The following is a 20,253-nucleotide window of genomic DNA, read 5'->3' on the forward strand; positions in this document are numbered from 1 at the left end:
CAACTTTTCCATGGCAATTCAGTTACATCAACAACCTGGACCCACAGTCACAGCTTTTCCCCTGTTATGTCCGGGTGTTTTAACTTGTGCAGCAATTGGCTGCAATTCATGAGGGGGGCAGGAAGAACCCTACAAAGCCCATGGCAGTACAGCATTTATTTATTAGTGCTTCTACAGCAACTGATCAAAAGAACTCAGAAATATGCCTTTTTTTTCCACTCCAGCCAGCCAGCCACCCATTCATGCCAGCAAGCCAGCCAGCCACTCCAGACAGACAGCTAGCCACTCCAGTAGGGAAGCCAGCCAGCTAGCTAGCCACTCTAAAATGGAAGGCAGCCAGCCTAGCAAAGGCTTTGATTGTAGTGTTAAGTACAAGAAGTATTTTATGGATCTAATTTTTTAAAAAAGTGGGAATATTGTGTTTTAGTTCCACTTTTAATTTTTAAATGTTCAGATGTAAATGGGGTGCACTGTACAGTACTTGAATCTGTAGTACTTGTTTTGAGAGTTTCAAGTAGTAGTTTTAAAGGTGTAAAAAAAGGTTGTGGCTGTTTTGATGATGTGGAAGCAGCAGATTTTAAAGGTGAAAATGTGTGTACAGATCTTTTTTATTTCTAGTGGGGCAATATTCATGGCTAAATGTAGTGCATTTGAAGCATTAATAATAGATGTTATTGTAGCTGTTTCAGGATAGTTTGCATTTACAGATCAAAATCTTTCAGGACAATTTGCACTTTGGGTAGAAATGTGTGCATTTTATATTTTTTAATGTTGTCTTCAAGAAGTTAAGATGTATTACTTTGGATATTTTTATAGTGGTTGTTTAGTGATGACTTGCAAGAACTAGAAATGAAAATGTGTGTTAACTTGATTTTTGTTGGGGGGGTCATGTTCATAGGCATTTGGTATTCTACTATTACATGTTGTGGTTGTTTCAGGATAGTTTGCTTTTATAGGTGGAAATTTGTTTAGTTTTTTAATGTTGTCTTCAATAGTTTAAAATGTACTGCTCTGGGTATATTATGAATATGGCTGAGCTACTTTTCGGAACATTTATTTATTTCTTTGCTGTGCAGGGTAGATTAGTGCTATAGGTTTTGTTGCTTTTTTCCTACTAATGCTGTATCCAGAGGTAAACTGAGTCTTCTCTGTGTTCTAATTTATTTCAGAGTGGCTTTTTAGTGATGTCTTGCAAGAAGTACTTATAAAAGTGAAAATGCATGCATAACTTTATATGTGTGTGTGTGTGTGTGTGTGTGTGTGTGTGTGTGTGTGTGTGTGTGTGTGTGTGTGTGTATATATATATATATATATATATATATATATATATATATATATATATATATATATATAAATAAATGAGAGAGAGAGAGAGATATGGATCTACTTTTAAACACCAAAATTCCATAAGACCAAAGGCCATAATACTGAAATGAAAATAAAACTTACAATGCTGAGTCACATCTTTTTTCCCAGGGCAAGTAAACACTTGCCCAAAACTACATTACAACAAACCGTAGTTTCTAAAACCCACCTAGGTGGGGGGGGCTACTCCCCTCACACTCCACCCAACTAAATATACCAACTTCAGGATCACACTACAGTGGGGAAAAGGGCATTATTCCCCACGTTGGGCAAGTGCTTACTTGCCCTGACAAAAAAGATGCAGTTCAGCATTCTAAGTATCGTTGTTTTCGTCTCAGTATTGTGGTCTTTGGTCTTAATGGAATTTCGTTGTTTAAAGGTAGACCTAGAAATATAAATATATAGATATTGATATATCAATAGATATATATTTTAAGGGATCATGTTCAGAAGTAAACGTGTACATAGTATTTCACTAATACATGTCATGTTTTTTTTCAGGATAGTTTGATTTATAGGTGGGAATGTGTGTATTTTATTTTTTAATGCTCTCCAATAAGTTTAAAATGTACTACTTTGAGTATAATGTAAATATGGCTGCACTGCTGTCGGGCCTTTTCTTTATTCACTGTGATATAGGTTTTATTCTTTCTTTTTTTCTTACTAATGCTATGTTTGATGGTAAATGAGGTCCAGGGGGTCTGCTGTGCATTGTTATTTATTTTAAAGAGGCTGTCTAATTATGTCTTGCAAGAATTAATTTTAAAAGTGAACATGTGTGCACAACTTTATTATTTTTTAGGGTGAGCATGTTCAGAAGTAAACACATTCTACTAATACATGTCATGATTGCTTCAGAATAATTTACTCCTTGGATGGAATGTGAGTATTTATTGTTTTTAATGCCATCTTCAATAAGTTTAAAATGTACTGCTTTGAGTATAGTGCGAATATGGCTGTGCTGCCAGTGTTAGTATGATGATATGACAAGTTTTCTACCAAAAGTGATGATGTTTTTTAGCAATTAATTTGAACCCATTTTAGCACATAAAGTTTACCAGGAAGAGTTCATTCTGGAGTGTTTGGGTGTCAGAGGGTGACTTAACAACAACCCCTGGTTTGTATTCATCTGATATCTTTGTTAGTTAGAGGTCTTGGTGCATTGCTTAGAGATCCAAAACGTAAATATTGAAAAGGACAGGTCCTAGTACAGAGGGACACTACTGGTCACTTTCATATTGTCTGATGAGGTACCTGAAGCTCACACTATGGGGGTTCTGCCTATTAGCTGGTTTATGATCCAGATAACCACATACATGTCAATACTGAAAGCATTTAGCTTCTGTATGAAGCCAGCATAGGGAATAATATTAAAGGCTTTCGCCAGGTCAAGATATGCAGTGTGTACTACATGGCCACTGTCTCTGTATTCCTTACAAAACAATTTCCATATTTAATAGTCTACCTTCACAAAGCCAAATTGTTAGGGTGTAATCCAGTAAGATTTTTGATATTGCAGGTTATGAGGTCATTTATGTTTCATGACTTTGCAGATGAGTCATGTAAGGATGATAGGTTTGTACTTACCATGGTCACTTGTAAGGCCACCCTTACTGAAAGGCATCACCACCGAAATGCCCCATTCATCAGTGACAAAACTAGTAGCTAAACATAAGTTAAACAGTTTAAGAAGGGGTAGAAGTATTAAAGATATGGTGGTGCACAGTTTATTTTCAGTACCTAAGGATAGTCCTATTAGAATAATGGAAACTTTGAGAACAGAAGCATGTGGAAAGTGTTCAATATGCAAGTATGTAGTGAGGTGTTCTGAGAGGATTAACGGTGTAAAGTAAAGTCCTATAGCACTTTATACTTGCACTACAAAAGGAGTAGTATATGCTTTGTCCTGCTCCTGCAGTCTTTTTATATAGGGGAAACAAAAAGACCCTTTAAGGCAAGACTGCAGGAGCATATTAGAGACATTAAGACTAAAAACTGTGAAAACCCTGTTGCTGCCCATTATAATATGGTTCATGGGGGGGGGTTACAGATTTAAAAGCATGTATTTTGGAGCAAGTCCATATAGAGGATACTTTTGTATTGAAAAATAAATTGTTGTTTAAAGAAACCGTTTTTCTTCTTAAATATGGTACACTGGCACCTAAGGGCTTGAACAGGGAATGTACTTGGAAAGCCCTTTTGTAATGATAATGTAAATATAACTTGGGAGCAATTTACAAGATTACCAAATGTAGGCGTATGAGAAGAGAAGGTTAATGGGGAACTAATTGTGAAGGAGTCTAAGTTTTACGTGATGCAAAGAAAAATGGCCTAAATGGATGTCCTGGTAGGTAAAGACCAGGCAGGGAGACACGGCTAAGATTTTGAAGGGAACAGACAGTGAAGCTACAAATGGATTGTGACTATAGGTGTTTCCATAACTCAGTAGGACTGCAGAAGGAGAAGTATTAGATGCTCTAAGATATGCCACCAGATCTTTTAGTATTTTTTGGCAATGTTTATTAATACTTTTATACCCTGGTGAGATTAAGCAGAATGAATCCAGGAGTGCCTCCTGTTGCTTGAGATGTGATTCTGGGTCTGTAGGGCATTATAAACATGTCTTCTGGGACTGTTCAAATGAAAAATTTGAATGATGACATAAGGATACTGCGTAACACCAGCTGGTACGATCTGTACTGATGTTTATTGGTTTGGATGGCCATATTTCTGTCAGTGGTGTAATAAGAGCCTTATTGGAGTTACTGGTTTTGACAGTTAAAAATGCCACTATAAGAAAGTAGAAAATTAAACTTTCTCCAACTATTGAGGATGACAGGGCTATAATATTTGAGATTCAGAATTCAGAATTGGTGACTTTTGATGAAAACTGGCAGTGTAAAGTGGCCTTTAAATGGACCTTCTGAAGCCTACTGGCTTGAGATTAGCTTGGTGAAGATGTAGTTCTTCACTTGCCTACATTGTTCCCCCACAAGTTTAGTAAACAGACTTCATACTGTCATAAATTATGAAATGTTGGATTTATGCTCTTGTTTTTGATGGAAGTGATCAATCTAACAGCTTGCTTATTTTGGTGTATACTTCTTATGGATGTTATGCAAAGTCTGTATGACAATTGTTCAATAAACGTGAATGTTTGCCAAAAAACTACATTCACAAAATACTGTAGCATAATACAATGAAGCTGTTACTTTCTTATAGGAATTTTCTTTGTCTATTTAAAATGGAAAGGTCTGCAGTCACACACTGTTTAACATACTGCCATTAATGTTTATGTTCTTTGCTTTATGGCCCAACTTATATCTGAAAAGGGTCTTTGGACCAGTGCAGTTAATGAATATATAAATAAATAAAAGTCAAGTTGCCTACAAGCAGTGATTAAATTTGGCCTCATCTACTCAGGACTAGTTCTACTCTTTGAAAAACATGGTGCATTTGATAGATATGGGAGCACTCCGTCCATTATATCAGCTGTGGAAATATTTTTCCCCTCATAAGAGGAAGCTATGCCCTTAAGCTGTATGTTTGCACACACAGTTCAACAAAGAACTTTGAACTCTGAAGGGTAAAATTATAAATCATTCAAAGCCAATATTGTGGCATGCATTATTAGTCTGACCCTCAACAAAAGTAATCTTCTAAAAATATAATACATAAGCTGGTCACGTTTACTGACATTTTCAGTATGTGCAGCTTGCAGACTTTTAAATAGGGAAAAAAATTCATGCGAGAACATAGCAGTATACATCAGTAGAAATAAGTTGTTTACCAATTTCCAGAAAATGAATTTCAGTTTGTGTAATATACTAGTTGTTAATATTAATTTAAAGGCATCCACACATCATAATGAACAATTACATTTTGGAAGAATTCTAGTTACCATGCATGTGCTTAAGATGCAAGTCATGCTGACAATGTGTCGCTAGATATATTTCAGCTGCACATTAATGTTATAGTTAAAGTAATAAATATGACTAGCTTTGCCACAGCACACCAGATAACTATATCATTTAGTAAGCATAGATCATTAATAGGAGTACATCTGCATACCAAACTTTACATCACTCAAGACGATTAATTGTGGACACATGCAATGGCAAAAAAATGCTCTATAAAAGAAAAGCACCACAGAAAGTGAAAAAAATAATTTCACATGCCCACAACCCAGTCAGAAATATGAATGATTTTGATGCATTTGCCTTTTTCCATGGAAGTCCTTCTTTAACTATCTAGCTAGCTAGCTATCTGTTTTTTTTTGTTGCTTAAATCTTCTTGAAAAGGAGAATAATGAACCTTTTCCCAGGGAAGGCCAAGGGACCAAAATTTAGTCCATCAAAAATCAATGTATTCCTCACTGAGTAAAATGCAGTTGTGTTAATCATTAGCTCAAACAACATAACACGGTCATTTGTTTTCAACAGTATTATATACAAGAACTGATGTCACTGCATAACTAATACATTATTAACGCCACTGCTTAGATCAGGCTATAGCGTGAGTGGACACTCACTATACATACAAAGAAGCAAAGTATTTTGGGCGGGTATGCAGGTGTAAATCCTGAAGAAGCAGCAGGGATGAAAAACGTGACTAAAACAGCAGATTGTATTGTTGAACAGTAGAAAATAAAATGTTCATGATGACAGTGTACAAGAGGAAATCGCCTGTTCAGAGAGTGCAGTTAGCTAGTAGAAGGTAAGGTAGAATTACTAGAAAAAGGGGACCTACATGGGGAGTAGAGGAGATTGTGAAGATGAACATAACATGGCATCCAAGATGTGCTAGGTAATAGCCAGCTCAAACAAATTAACTATTACATCCAGTTTGCATCAGAGAGCTGAATTAATGTTTATGCCAGATATCAATATGTCCAGAGAAATGAACTACAAACCTTATACTCACAGACGTTACTTGTAAAGTTTGAACAGTTCACTTTCTAATCTAGATTAAACTCCAGGTGTTCAAAGAATTATATGACTTCAGTTGGAACGATAGAGAAACGATAAAAATAAGTTGTGGAACTTGTACAGGTTTTTACCCCTAAATAATATGGTTTAGTTTAAGCACCAATGGTTAACTATTTCACTGGCAGCAAACCACCTCTGCCTTTCAAAGAAACCACCTAGTAACTGTTCTTGGATTAGGAGCTCTGTATTCTCATAGCTTATTAAGACTGTATACTACATCTGTGTAATGTGTAACTGATGTGCCACGGTATTATAATAAGTCAAAAAAATGCTCTGCCCCAAAAAAGTAAGCTATAGGAAGAATGTGAAAAATGATTAACTTCACCTAAAGCCAGGGTAGCAATCAATCCACAGAGGACCCCAAATGGATCCCAGAAGAATACTTCATCCAAAATATTCTGAATTAAATAAATCACTAATAAACTTAAAATTCTATGAAAGCATGCTGAAAAAAATAAAAGGCATGACCACTTTAATGACAAAAAAATGTTTTTAAAAGCTACACAAATATTAAAGGTAATCCATATTAAGAGCCTAGTTCTTTGAACTCCACTTTGTTTTGTTTGTTGAATTTTTTTTTTGGGGGGTGGGGAGGTTGTAATGGTGTACAGTACATTGTAGCCATCAGCCGTTGGCTTCCTGATGGCCGGCCAACTATAGCTTTTCGAAACTCCTTGTTTCGATATTTTGTCGTTTCGCATAGATGAATGTTCGCTTAAAAGCTGTTGAGCATGTCGTACTTGACATTTTAAGCATTCATTCATCTAATATAGACCTGATTGTTTACTTCTTAAGTCTTTATGCGTACATTCAGGCCAATAAAGTCTAACCCAACTAGCTGCAAACATGCCATTTTTCAGTGTTTTTTTTACCTCATTAGTATAACATAAGTGGATTGTTTGGCTATACTTTAGAAACACAGAGTTTACAATCACTGATTTCTATAAACATTAGGGTGCCTGCAAAAGCATCCACTACAGGAGGTTTAATGTATTACACAGTGAGGACTCCAACTTGGTTGGGTCTTTCTTGTAGTTTTTACTGAATGATTTTTCTATATGTCCTTTTCACCCTTTGGTTTGGATGTTAGTTGAGATATTTTGAACTGACAGACACATCTCTGTGAAATATGAAATAATTATGTCAAGAATTGGTGGGAGGATATGGTCAGGTTCCTGAGGTAACTAGTTGTGTGAGGTACTTCTGTATTAACAGTGTCTAGTGCTTGGATTTTAAGGGCCCGTTGAAGTCCAGATTTTCATCCTCTAGTGTTATCAGACTATCATGCTTAACTATTGGTGTAATGGTATCCAGGAAGTGATCTAAGTGCCGTAAAGTGGTGGATGGGGGAATGTAAAGGGTAGCTACAAATATTTTGTGGCATTACTGCTGGCACAGAGGGTGGGGCAGATGTTGCTGGTTCTTTTTAGTAATGTGAGAACCCCTTGTCCAGGTTGGGACCATGGTCTGTTGTTTTGTATTGTTGAGAGGCTGATGCTGGAATGTAATAGATGCCTTTAACCCAAGATTCTGTAAGAACAGAAGGGTTGTGATGATTTAGCTATTCTTCCACTTGTGACCATTTATTATTTAAACTATAGCCATTCATGGTTCCCATTTTCTGAGCCAGTGAGGGTTGGGGTTTTGCTGAACGTCACCAGAGATCAGAAAGAAGGAAATAAAGCTGTGGCCTGAAGTGCTGCTGCAGTAGAGTTTGGACTTAGTGGGTGGGATAATGAGTGTTTTTAATGTAATGCTTATTGAATATTTGTCCTTAGTCCTCTACGCATAAGTTGTAGAAGGTGACCACCAGCATGAACTTGTGTTTACTTGGCTGAACATTGCATAAGGTATATGTGCAGAGTAAATGGAGGGGCATGCCTGGCAGTGTAGCGGCCGATGTCATTTTGTCAAATTTTAGGTAGAGCGATAACAGCAGAGTAGTGATACAGTAAAATACGAAGGTGTACTTTAATTATATTTGTGTATCCGCGGTGGTGCAGTGGTAGCATTGTTGTCTCACAGCAAGAGGTTCTCCCGTTTGATTCTTGGCTGGAGTGCCTTCTGTGTGGAGTCTGCATGTCCTCCCCGTGGTTTGGTGGGCATTTGAAAGACATGCGTAAATGGGTGTGCCTTTGCTGAAGGTTTAACGCCGAGCTGGCACCTCGGTGTTCGTGAAAATCTACTGCCAATCATTAGTGGACCGGAGTTCCGCTGTGGCGACCCCTAACTGGGAAAAGCCGAAAGACAACAACAACTTTAATTATATTTGTGTAATGTTGTGTGACTGGTTTATAGCTGTGGAGGGTGTGCACATGTGCTTGTGCTGTGATGACATTTTGCAAAGTGTTTAACAATAGTGATATTCAGTTGCAGTAAGAAAGAGAGCTGTATCTTTAAGCGGGAGGGCAGATTGAAGTAAAAGTGGAATAGGAAAGAGGACTATAAATTTGAGGATACTAGGAAATGGGGGTGGGAGAGGAGTATTTAGGTTGTACCACTTCTGTATGCAGTCTAACCTGCCAACAATGATGGAATTTTTAAGGTTATTGGGCACAAAGCCCTTGCATATGTCAACAAGCTGGAAACTTCCGGCACTGTGTGAAAAGATCCTACCGAATTCATTAGAGTTACCCTACATTTAGTTCTCCTTATAAAGTCTAAAACTAATCTTTCATATGTTTATGTACTTTATATATAGCATGTATTTATTCCTTTTATTTCTTATTTGTTTAGGGACTAAATAATCTGACTCTTAAGGATTATTTTCATATATATTGCAGGATTACATAAAGAGTGGTGCACAGACATTTCAGACTACTAAAAACATACCTAACATTTTGCTAAATAGATATGACATGGAGATTTAATGTAATAACAAGTTATAAAATATAAAAAAATAGGAGAGCAAACAACACTTACATAGCATCAAATGCTGTTAGGCATATGCAAGGGTTAAGTATGAAAGTAATTGCATTTACATTTACTTAATATTTGGGAACTTAATTAACTAGTAAAGGTATGCAGGTCAGGAAAGGCTCTTAGCAAATGTCACTGTTTTGATCATGAGATGGAGAAGTTTTTGCTCCCAGTGTAGGGTTTGTGTAAAGATGTGCTTAGTGGATTTTTAGTAGATAAGATGAGCAACAATATTGAATGGTGTTACCCATCTGCATGTTTTAAGAGCTTGAACGGCAATGGTTTAGAAACAAGAGTTCAAAAATAAGGGAGCAAGTAACATAATTAAACCATATGGAACGCAGCAGGCTTTCTTTCAAGATAAATGCACTGTTCAATGCCATATCTAAACCTCATCTTATGTCTTTCCTTTGCCACTATACTCCCCACCCCCCTTCTCATAACTGCTTCATTTTACTCTCTCGACTCTCCTAAACTGTACTTTCTGCCCCTCTATTTAATACTTCCTCAATTGTACTTTGTAATTTTTAGCCATTGTTTTTGCTGCATGTTTGTGCTTTGTTAATTTTCCATTATTGCATGAATATTTGTTGCTTTTGTATTCATGTTATCTGATTTGACATGAATGTATGTAATTATGTAACCAAATTCACATTGCTGCTTATTGTATACTCTGTTACTTGTTTCTTTGTATGGAGTTTTTATCCTCGGGTCTCCACTGAAAATAGGCAAATAACTCAGCTGGACTAACCCCGCTAACAAAAGATAAATAAATAAATAAGAAAGGTGCATGCATGTATATGAATCTTGATAAGAGATGCAAGAAGTCTGAGTTTATTAGTAATGTGGAAACAATAATGAGGTTTGGAGAACAAATAATTCTTATACAACTGAATGTTGTTTTGAGTTAGATAAATAAAAACAGCTTTAATGTTATAGTCTACATTATATCAAAACAAGGACAGGAGGGCAGAAGATAGACTCTCAATTTTATGGCATGATAATAAGGGGTGGGACATGTAAGGCAGGTGGGAACACATTGCAGCCCACATGTTATTCCAAAAATCATAGTGCTTGTTTATTTTAATTTGCTAATTTTTTTCTTCATCAAGCAGTACATGGTGCTAAAATCAGAGCTCATCTGGTCAGGCAAGTGGGAAGGAGATTGATGCATTTAGAATAATACCAAGCTTGCCATGTGCAACAAGGTGCTGAGGCAAGGAAGGTCAAGTATGACTTGATGTAAGTGAGTAAACATGTTCATAATGTGTGACGTCTCACCACTGATGCATATTAGGCAATGCTACCAATGTGTTAATAATGAGACTTCTACATATTTTATCTGTGACCGTCCTTTGTCAGCACAGAATACAGCTTTACTACAGAAAGCTGAACATAGAATTCTCAGATGTATCCATTTGGCTAGTAACAGAGAGCACCATTGCTGTACAATACAAAATGCAAAACAGCTACCAGTAACTGCTAGAACCTCTGTTTTGCTAAGCACATTCATCTTCAAACTGCTTAATAAAAGTAACTCTGCCCTCCTTTTTTCAGCAAGCTAATAGTGCATAATTCATCATACACCAAAGATGTAATGACACCCTCACACTTCACAGACCCTAATTCTCATTGGCAAGCTATAAAAAATCTTTTAATAAGTTAGACTCTGCTTCATGGAACACAATATCAATTGAAATCACTGCGCTAGACACTGCTAAAGAAAAAAAATGAAACCACTGCATATGAAGAAATTTAAATGTACATGTTTCAGGGATTCTGAATAGGATTAATTATATTAGCTTCTCCTCAGACATATTAGTTTCTTCACATTGTTTCAAACTGAATTATTTTTGATAAGATGTTGGTACAATAATGCATGGAGGAATATGACGCATCAAATGGAGTTACTTTAATTTTTATACTTAGACATACATGCCTCTAATTTACATACAGTGTGATTTTTCTGAGACAGGATTATGTAAAGATCCATTAACATGGTGTTGACAACGTAAACTATAGTTGTACATTTTGGGTGACTGTAAGTATCATGTATGTAATGCTTATCTACTTATTTGTTTATTTTTTGTTCATGCCAACTATAAACGTGTTATTCCTTTTATTGTGTTTGATTTATTCATGTGTATCATTATACATGTGTTGTCTTTGCCTTACCATTTTTGACCAGTGAAGTTAACAATAACATAAGCAAATAATAAGTAACTAACTAAGTAGGTAAGTAAGTAAATAAATAAACATATAGCAAAGTTACTTTTCTGCTGAAAAAAATTATAAGGCTCTGAGTTCTATCCCCATACCAGGTGCACTGATAATATTATTTAATGCTAGTAATGCAGCTCCCCAAAAAGGGATTCTGCATTACCAACTTCTTTTGGTGGGGGTGGTTCAGGAAGATGTTTACATCAGATGACCCTTGCTGAAAGAATAGTTGTGGCATTTTTATTATAATACAATTAATGTGTACAGCATTTAAAACATGATCAATGCAAAACACAGCAAAGAGATATTCACCTACTTCTCTTTCAGTGACATTAAACACAAATTTTACTCCAGACAGAATTAACTCACAGTTTAACTTTTTGATTCAACAGTGATTCTTTAGCTCTATATTGGAACATAACCAAATCATACTGATTCAATAACTTTTTCTGTAAAACAAAAATGAATTTTCACATTCCATATAGACACAAATATGCTTAGCACACTCCTTGTATTTTTATATCCCATTTTATTTCCTAGTTCCCACATACTACCTGCGACATGTTTATACTTCACCTTCCCCAGACACTCCATTCCACATTTTGTTACTTAACAAACTTAAGACACTAAAATAACAGACAGTACAGGTGTGTAAGTAAACTTATCATAACAGTATGTTCAAATGATTGCTAATTGCAAGAAAATATGAACAAAATGGTTTAGTTCCGACAAAGTCCTTATTATTGTGCTTAACGTTTTGTGTGTTTTTCAAAGAAATACATTTTTTTTCTGTAGGGCATGCTTTTGGTTCCACATAGATTTTTACACTGTTACTAGGCTAACAACTCAGGGACCCTTTCTAAGCCTAGCCAAGTTTTGCAGAAAGAATAATAATGTCCTGTATCCAAACAGGTCATCGAGGGCCAGGCATTTATAAGCTATGTCTGTCCATAAGGGACATGGGTGCCAGGCCCAGTGTAAATTTACTATTTCCTGTCCACTGGTCTAGGTTGCTTTTAAACTGGGTAACAGATAAACTCAGCTTCACATGGATGAGAAGCCGGTTCTATTGGAGGGGCAGTCTCTGGGACATGTATCTGTCTGTCCAGGATGTTCTGTTTAAGTCACAGACAAAATTCAGGTCCCTAGACCTTGTATTTCTGGTACTCTTTGACTTACAAATATATAGAAGATCCATAACAGTGGGGTTCGTGGATGCCTTGTAAGCCAGGCATATATCACCCCTGAGCAATCTATAGCAGACTGAGTAGAGGGAAAGGGCTTTAAGGTGCTGTGCATAAGGCAGGTTTGTTACACCTTCTATTCCTTTTATAAGGAACATAGCAAAGAGAGCACTGTACTCTATAACTGGTCTGATAAGGGTGAAATATAGTGGGATAATAACCTCTTTGTACCTAGATACCATACCCTTACTTATAAGTTGCACAACATAAAAGGATTTCCTCACCACTGTGGCAATGTGTTGGTAGAAGGTAAGGCTACTGTCTACGTGTGTACCCAGATCCCTGACCATTGGGTCGACTCTTAGGTATATATTATCAACTTGGTAATCGGCTGTTATGGTTGGGTACAATGATGCATTTCTTAACATTGAGTTTAAGACCATGGCTTTAGCACCATTTGTTAGTCAGAGACAGACCTTCTTGAAGAATGCTAGTGTCTGCAGGGGAGTTGATGATAACCTAAAGCTTGCAATCATCTGCAAACTTAGTCAGCCATAAACCTTCAGCATTTGATGCCATTTTAGAGAAATAGATGCCAAAAAGGATTGGGCCCAGTAGCGAGCCCTGGGGGACTGCACTAGTGACTGGCCTCTAGGTAGAAGTGGCTTCACCTATTTTGACCTCCTGGGGCCTATCAGCAAGCCAGATGACCATGCAGCAGGGGTTAAAAGGGTTTATACCTAAATTAGTAGGCTTGTCTATAATGGCTGAGTGTGGTTCTGAAGTTGCATCTGGTTACCTGTTTTGTGTTCTGCACTATTGTAATACTTGCTGTCTCTGTTCTTTTTAAGACTTATGATTAGTCTGTTCTCATGTTCTTTTTAAGACTTATGATTGGTCTGTTCTCATGTTCTTTTTAAGACTTATGATTGATCTGTTCTCATTTCATGACTAATACAATCACATAATACTGCATAGCTCTCCAGATCTGTTTCTTAACAGCAAATCTCAACTTCAGGAACCTTTAACAATAGGCATAAGTAATACAAAATACAGCAAAGTTTCATTAAGGTGCAGATACAATTAGAAAGGTAAGGTGTCAGTGAAACATCCAAGTTTTTCAATTCTGGAAAAATGTGGTTGCAAGTTGTCTTTAGCTTTATATTCCACTTCTTTTCTTTGAGTTCACATTCATAATTAGAGAAGGGAAAATCAGTGGGTAAGGATCCTGAAGTTGCCAGTGTTGATGTGGTCTCATTTCAGCAAATTTTGATTGGTTGCAGAGATGTGGCATATCATGTTAATATACTGTATAAATAGAATAGTGTGAGAGAATAATTTCTGGAGGTGACTACAGATTCTGTAGTCTCTTACATAGAACAGAAAAGTAAGGGGGTTGCAAAAGCTATCTTCAATGTAGGCATACATGTTGAAAGATCGTATTTCTGATTTGGGGAAAAATCTTGGACAGCCCCAGTTTCAAATATATTTATTTTAATGCTTTAGTATACTTTAGTATACTGTACCATCCATTCTGCATCAGCACTATTCATTGCTCAAAACTTTAAATTATGCTTCAAGATACTAGAGTACAATTTGAATGTGCTTTCTCTAATATCTTAGAATCAATAATTAACAAAGCTAAATATGTTCTGGCACAGTAACATATCTGCCAGTGAAAGAAGTTGTGTAGGATCTACTCTTTCATGGTTATTTTGCTTAATCTTGTTAAAACTGGTCATATGAGAGTAAATTCCTGCATTACTCCCACTTCTGGCAGGTACTGTAGTTCTGTTACTTCCAATTTAAGTTGTACATTAGTCAGGCTACACAGTCACATGCAGAATGCATTTGCTATAAAGTCTGCCAAGGCAGAAGAAACAAGAGGTTATCTATAATATATCTTCATCTACTAAACATGCACTTCAGTGGAATAAGCTTGTCTGTAAGTAGTAGCTATTAACAGTTAACATCCATCTGGTATTAAAAAGTTCACATTAACATTCACAAAAAATCACTGTCAGTTTATTTCTTCTGTGACTTCAGCTTTGCTGTGTGTTATGCTCTGAATTACCTCAGTATTTGTTAGCATTCAAAAAGAATATGGTTTGAACAGAGTGCAAGTTATGCTTTCAGTGAAATGAGCTCTATAGTCACTGCAGACAGAAGAGTTAGGTATGTATTAAAATTGTAATAAAAAAAGAAATACAGTGACTTGCACAGCAGAAGTTGTATAAAGCACCAAATACCAATGGGTAGCAATAAGCAGACAACAGTTTAATGAAGGTAAGCACTTTCACAATAAAAACAGCAATGCTTCATCAGACCAGCCAAGTCTGCATTTCTTCTTTTATTACAAGTGTATTCCAGCGACATCACCTGATGCTTTGCTTTGGTTTTGTCCATGTACTAAAATTGCCAGGTCTCCACAGCTTACTTTGCTTGTATGTGTGCTGCTACATACTACAATATATAAAGTCCAAGTACAGTATCTTACTTCTTCCAAATTCAGTCACAGTAATATCATGTGACTAGTTTTGTTCATTGGTACCTGTCATTTAGTTTGACATCAGCTACAATAGCCTAAAGTGTAGGGTCGGATTTGCTGGTCAGGATAAAAGTTTATACAAGAGGCAAAAGTCTGAATGTACATGTTTGTGTGCGTGTATATTTGCTTAGCAGTACAAGAATAATGCTGAAGTTCTGGGACTACAACATTTTGTCTAGGTAAAGTCTTCTCACAAGTCACAGACAGTTTTAACATATGTCTGATAGGAGTAAATTCCCCATCTTTTTCATGTTACTACTCACATCCGCCTTCACTATCGGATTACTAAAAAGCCCAGGGTGTTGCCACACATTTTGTTGTTTAGTATCATCTATTCTGCTTTTGCAAGGGAAAGGATCTAGATATTACATCTCCCACAGATGCTCAAATTCTGTGGAACTGTGCCAATTCATTAATGAAGCCCTGATACATGACAAAAGAGCATCAAAGACATTTAGTGTTATCTATTCTATAATAGTAAATGAACATAAAAACAGACAAGAAATCCATTTCACAGTTTAATCAAGTGCTCTTAAAAGACTAAGCGCTTTCACCGTATGTAAATGGCTTTTTCTGAGTTGAAGATATGGTGAAAGCGCTTAGTTTTATAAGAGCACTTGATTAAACTGTGAAGTGGATTTCTTGTCCGTTTTTTTATCTACATTTACCAGTTTTACCCTTTTAGTGGTAGTTTGTTTTATTATTCTATAACAATGACAGAAAGGTTTCAATGGATTCACCTCCAGGATTTCACAAGTAAAGCTTGAATAGTTAGCAAAAGAGGATCCAAGATTAGTTATGTCATTGAATTGGATAGTTATGAAAACATAATGATCAACTATGAATCCATTGCTTATATGGTCATTCGGACTGCATAAAAGGACATATAAAGAAGTTATATTCCTAAGCAATTAATACATTGAGTGCATAAATGTGTGAAATAAAACGGGTCACTGTCTTAGCAAAGGGTGCAGCCAGGCATACTCTCTGTACTCTTGAGTATTTTTTTTTTCTCAGCATCACATCAATATGGATTTTTTTAGTAATATTATGCCTACATCTTTCTAAACTAATGCCTCCAACAATAGGTGCAATGCTACTAATCTAAAAGCAATATCTTTAATAGCTTTAGGGGGAACAGCTGAACATTTTATTTACATTTATTGTTTGGTAGGCAGCATTTTGATAGATGTGTCCATTTATTAGTGATAAGTGTCCTGGGGTGGGTAGCACTAAGTGTCTGGGAGTACAAAATGGATTTTGCTTGCTATACCCCTGGCCTTAACTTGCGACTGTTCTGAGATATGCAAAAAAGTGACTGCTTATTACATTAAATTATCTCATTCATAAAACTAGTGATTTTGCAAAGCAGTAAATATAATGGTAAAGAAACAGCATGTTATTCTTCTGTTGTGTTGAGGAAACATTTTGTGTGTGTGTGCGCGCATGTGTGCATGCTTGCATGCGTGTGTGTGTGCATGCACACGCACACATGCACTGAGGCATTAGCATAACTCCATGTGTGTTTTGACACATGATCTCACCTCCACATGTGTACGTAGGTAGGTAAGACAGAAAGGGAAGGTGCAGGGACAATGGAGGTGGTAACATCCAAGAAGTGCTTAGAAAGTCTAAGCTTTATTCAGTAGAGAGAAAGGAGAAAAAATAGAAACCTAAGGGAGGAATTCAGATGTCTAAGCAACTTTATAGAGAGCATCTACATAGTTTTCTCTCTGTTAACAAATATGTTTTAAATGTATATACACAGTAAAACTATTTAAACCCACTTCCAAGGGAAAATGTTATTAGCTTCAGAACTGTCCACATGTAAATATTCTGTTTTACAAGCTCAAATTTATGGACAGTAGCACAAGGCATTATTAATAGATTACTCTCTTCAGCCTTTCAAATGCACAATGTCTTAACTTCTCTGGAATGTAGAAGAGGCAGCCTGGTTCCCAACATCCCATTACCACAGCACTTTACCTGGAGATACAACTGCTCACAAGACCTCAACCTTCAACAACCCACACTAATAGGAATCTACCCTCTGCAACAGAAATGTGGGCATATGGGCAGCTGTTAAGCTGAGTGCACACAACATCCTTGCACTCCAGTTTGTAGGGAATTCTGTACTGGTTTCTTGCATGCTGGTTTGCTGAAAAGAGCCTGGTACAGTACACTAGTACAAATTGTCATTTGTCTGCTGTGAGTCACAATTGTCACTTGTTGAAGCAAAATACATTTCTAACATTAATTGTGAAGGCTACCTATGACTTAAAGCTTCACAATTGTTGACTTATGATTGCTCAAAGAACAAAAACTGATCCACAGAAATTCTTTGGGATTCAGAGTAACTTTTTGTCAGGAACATTATTTCACTGTTCATTGGGGTACCTGTAAACCACAGCATTTTTTTTATCACTGAATTATTAATACATAATTATTTGGCCATAATAAAGTTGAAGAACTCATTTTAAAATCACTCAGTAGTAACAAAATGGCACTGAAGAAATTAGCTAGGATCCTAAAAAAATCAATTATATTTTAAGAAAACAAAAATGGTTTGTTAACCATATTATTGGTAAGACGGTAGACAATTTTAAACACATTAGGTACATGTAAATGTTGGCAGGCACACAACAGGGTATATATATTACTTCTAAACACAGCAAGACAGACTGCATTACAAAGCATTTTAAATATATAGTTCATGGGCAGTTACTAGGCATGTGGACCATCCATCTACGACTCCATTGTTCCAATTTTTTGCACATAAAAGGCGACAGAGGGAATCAAACCAAAGACTACAGCAAAACATCATTAACAGTTCACAGCATTAGTCCTCTGCCCTAACTGACAGAGAATGAAAATCTGTGTTATTAGTCAGTGTGCAACAAAAACAATTAGGCAATATATTCTTTAATAAAAAAACAGTTTTAAAACCTCTTAAATGAATACTTTAGCTGAGAAATTACAATGAACAGTGATTCAAATGCAGTTCCACTTCAGTTAGAGCTGAAGGACTACTTAGCTAAATTTGAGGGATAAGTAGTCCTAATCAGTTGCATTATACATTTATGCAGTCATGAACATGAGTAATATAATTTTCCTTGAATTCTGAAAAAAAGCAGACTAATCACTGGCAAGCAGTTCTTAAGCAGCCATTGTAGACTCCACAAAAATGTTTTGTTTTTTCTAAGCTTCAGTATGCACCACTGATTTTATGCTCCCAGATCTCACGAACATTACTTCAATTTACACTTAATATGCTTTATTTCGTAAAATATATTTAGTGATAGTGATGGGAGATTTATGCTTATACTTAAAGGGATGATAAACATGTTAGTGTGTAGGAAAAAAATCCAGCATTTTGCAGAATGTTCCACTTCATTTTCTTAGTGTATGTTAATAATAGGGCTGGAGTAAAGGTGATTTCAAAAACAGTGTACAAGAGGTTTGTGTCGACAAATCCAAAAACGTAAACCGGTGAGATACTAGACGAAGCAACTAGGAAATGGACATGACAGAACAATTTCTAACATATACAGTAGGTAAACAGGAAGATGAAGGTCAGTCAGGATATGGGTGTGAATGGCTACCATTACAAGTGGGAGGTCAGCAAGTTAAGTCTAGTAGACCTGTGGACTCATATGAAACCACATCAGAAAATCTTGCATGAAATTCTTAGTCCAAACAGATTAGTAACTGGAAGGTGAGTCAGCCTGTCATTGAAACATAATAGTTGAGATGATAATTTTTAGCATTTTACTACATTTAACTTATCAGAGGCAGTGTGCATCCTGAATATGATCTGCTGTGATTAGGAAGGCTAACAAGCACAAGTTTTGTATGTGCCTATGGCTAGTAGAATAAGAAACATAAGTATGCATGAAGAGACACTTCATACCTTCGAGGCATAACAGACCTAAAAGTAGGCAGGAATGATTGATAGTCAGCTTTGTAAGACTAATAATGAAGGTGACTAACTGCAATAGTTATAAGGTGACTACAGATTTGCACCATAATATATTAAGTTCAAATAACAGATCTTATTAAAACAAACTGTTTACTATGCTCATTCAAGGCTACCCTGAATTCATTCATTCATGTGACCGGGTATCATAAGACTCAAAATGGATGGCAGTAAAAGAAGATTTATTGTTGGACTTGTTACTTGCTATGATTATGGAAATGGAAGTGAGAGGACAATTTCTAAATTAAATGACAGAAATAAAATGGCTACCAGGAAGATGAGAAGGAAGTGGGCTACAGTGAAGGCATCAAATAAATGTTTATATGGTGAGTTGTTTTTCACTTTCAAGGTTCATCTGCTAAAGTCAAAATCAGCAACACCCAATATATTTGCCCTGATCTCCACCCATGCCACACCCTCAATCAATTTTCTACTCCAGCTGCAAGACAAATTATTCCCACTTATCCACAGGCTTTATAAACCCATCAAAACCAAATGACTATCTACTGAACTCAAACTAAAGGATGAAGCATTGCAAAAAATGGAAATGAACCCCTTGACTGACAATTGCACCTCCTTTATAGTCTTACATAACCTAGCCAAGGCACAAAAGAAATCTCCAAACAAGGAAACAAATTACTCTCTTACACTTCTCTAAACACTTTTGGAAGGAGGTTAATCTTCTTATGGGAAGAAAATATCCTCATTACGTGCTGTCTACAAAAGCCATTCAGTGTGGTACAACAAAACTTTCTCCAGAAGATTTCTTTAAAAAATTTAGCAATCTCCCATCCACAAGTTCCACATCTCCCACAGATTGTGCATCACCCACCCCATCATCATTTTATTTATTTATTTTACATTTGTTAACCGGGCAAGTCCAACTGGATACAGGTCCATTTTCAGCGGATGCCTGGGAAGAAACGCTCCAAATGTACAAAAACAAGTGTAAATACAGTGAAATTATTACAGTGAGCAATCATTCATTCCATCTTTCACTTCAAATGCATACATCCCAAAGAAACCTTTATTGTACTTGAAACTACTTCCACT

This window comes from Protopterus annectens, chromosome 13.part0 (assembly GCF_019279795.1).
Source record: "Protopterus annectens isolate FY-2018-M chromosome 13.part0, PAN1.0, whole genome shotgun sequence".
In the NCBI taxonomy this organism is placed as follows: Eukaryota; Metazoa; Chordata; order Ceratodontiformes; family Protopteridae; genus Protopterus; species Protopterus annectens.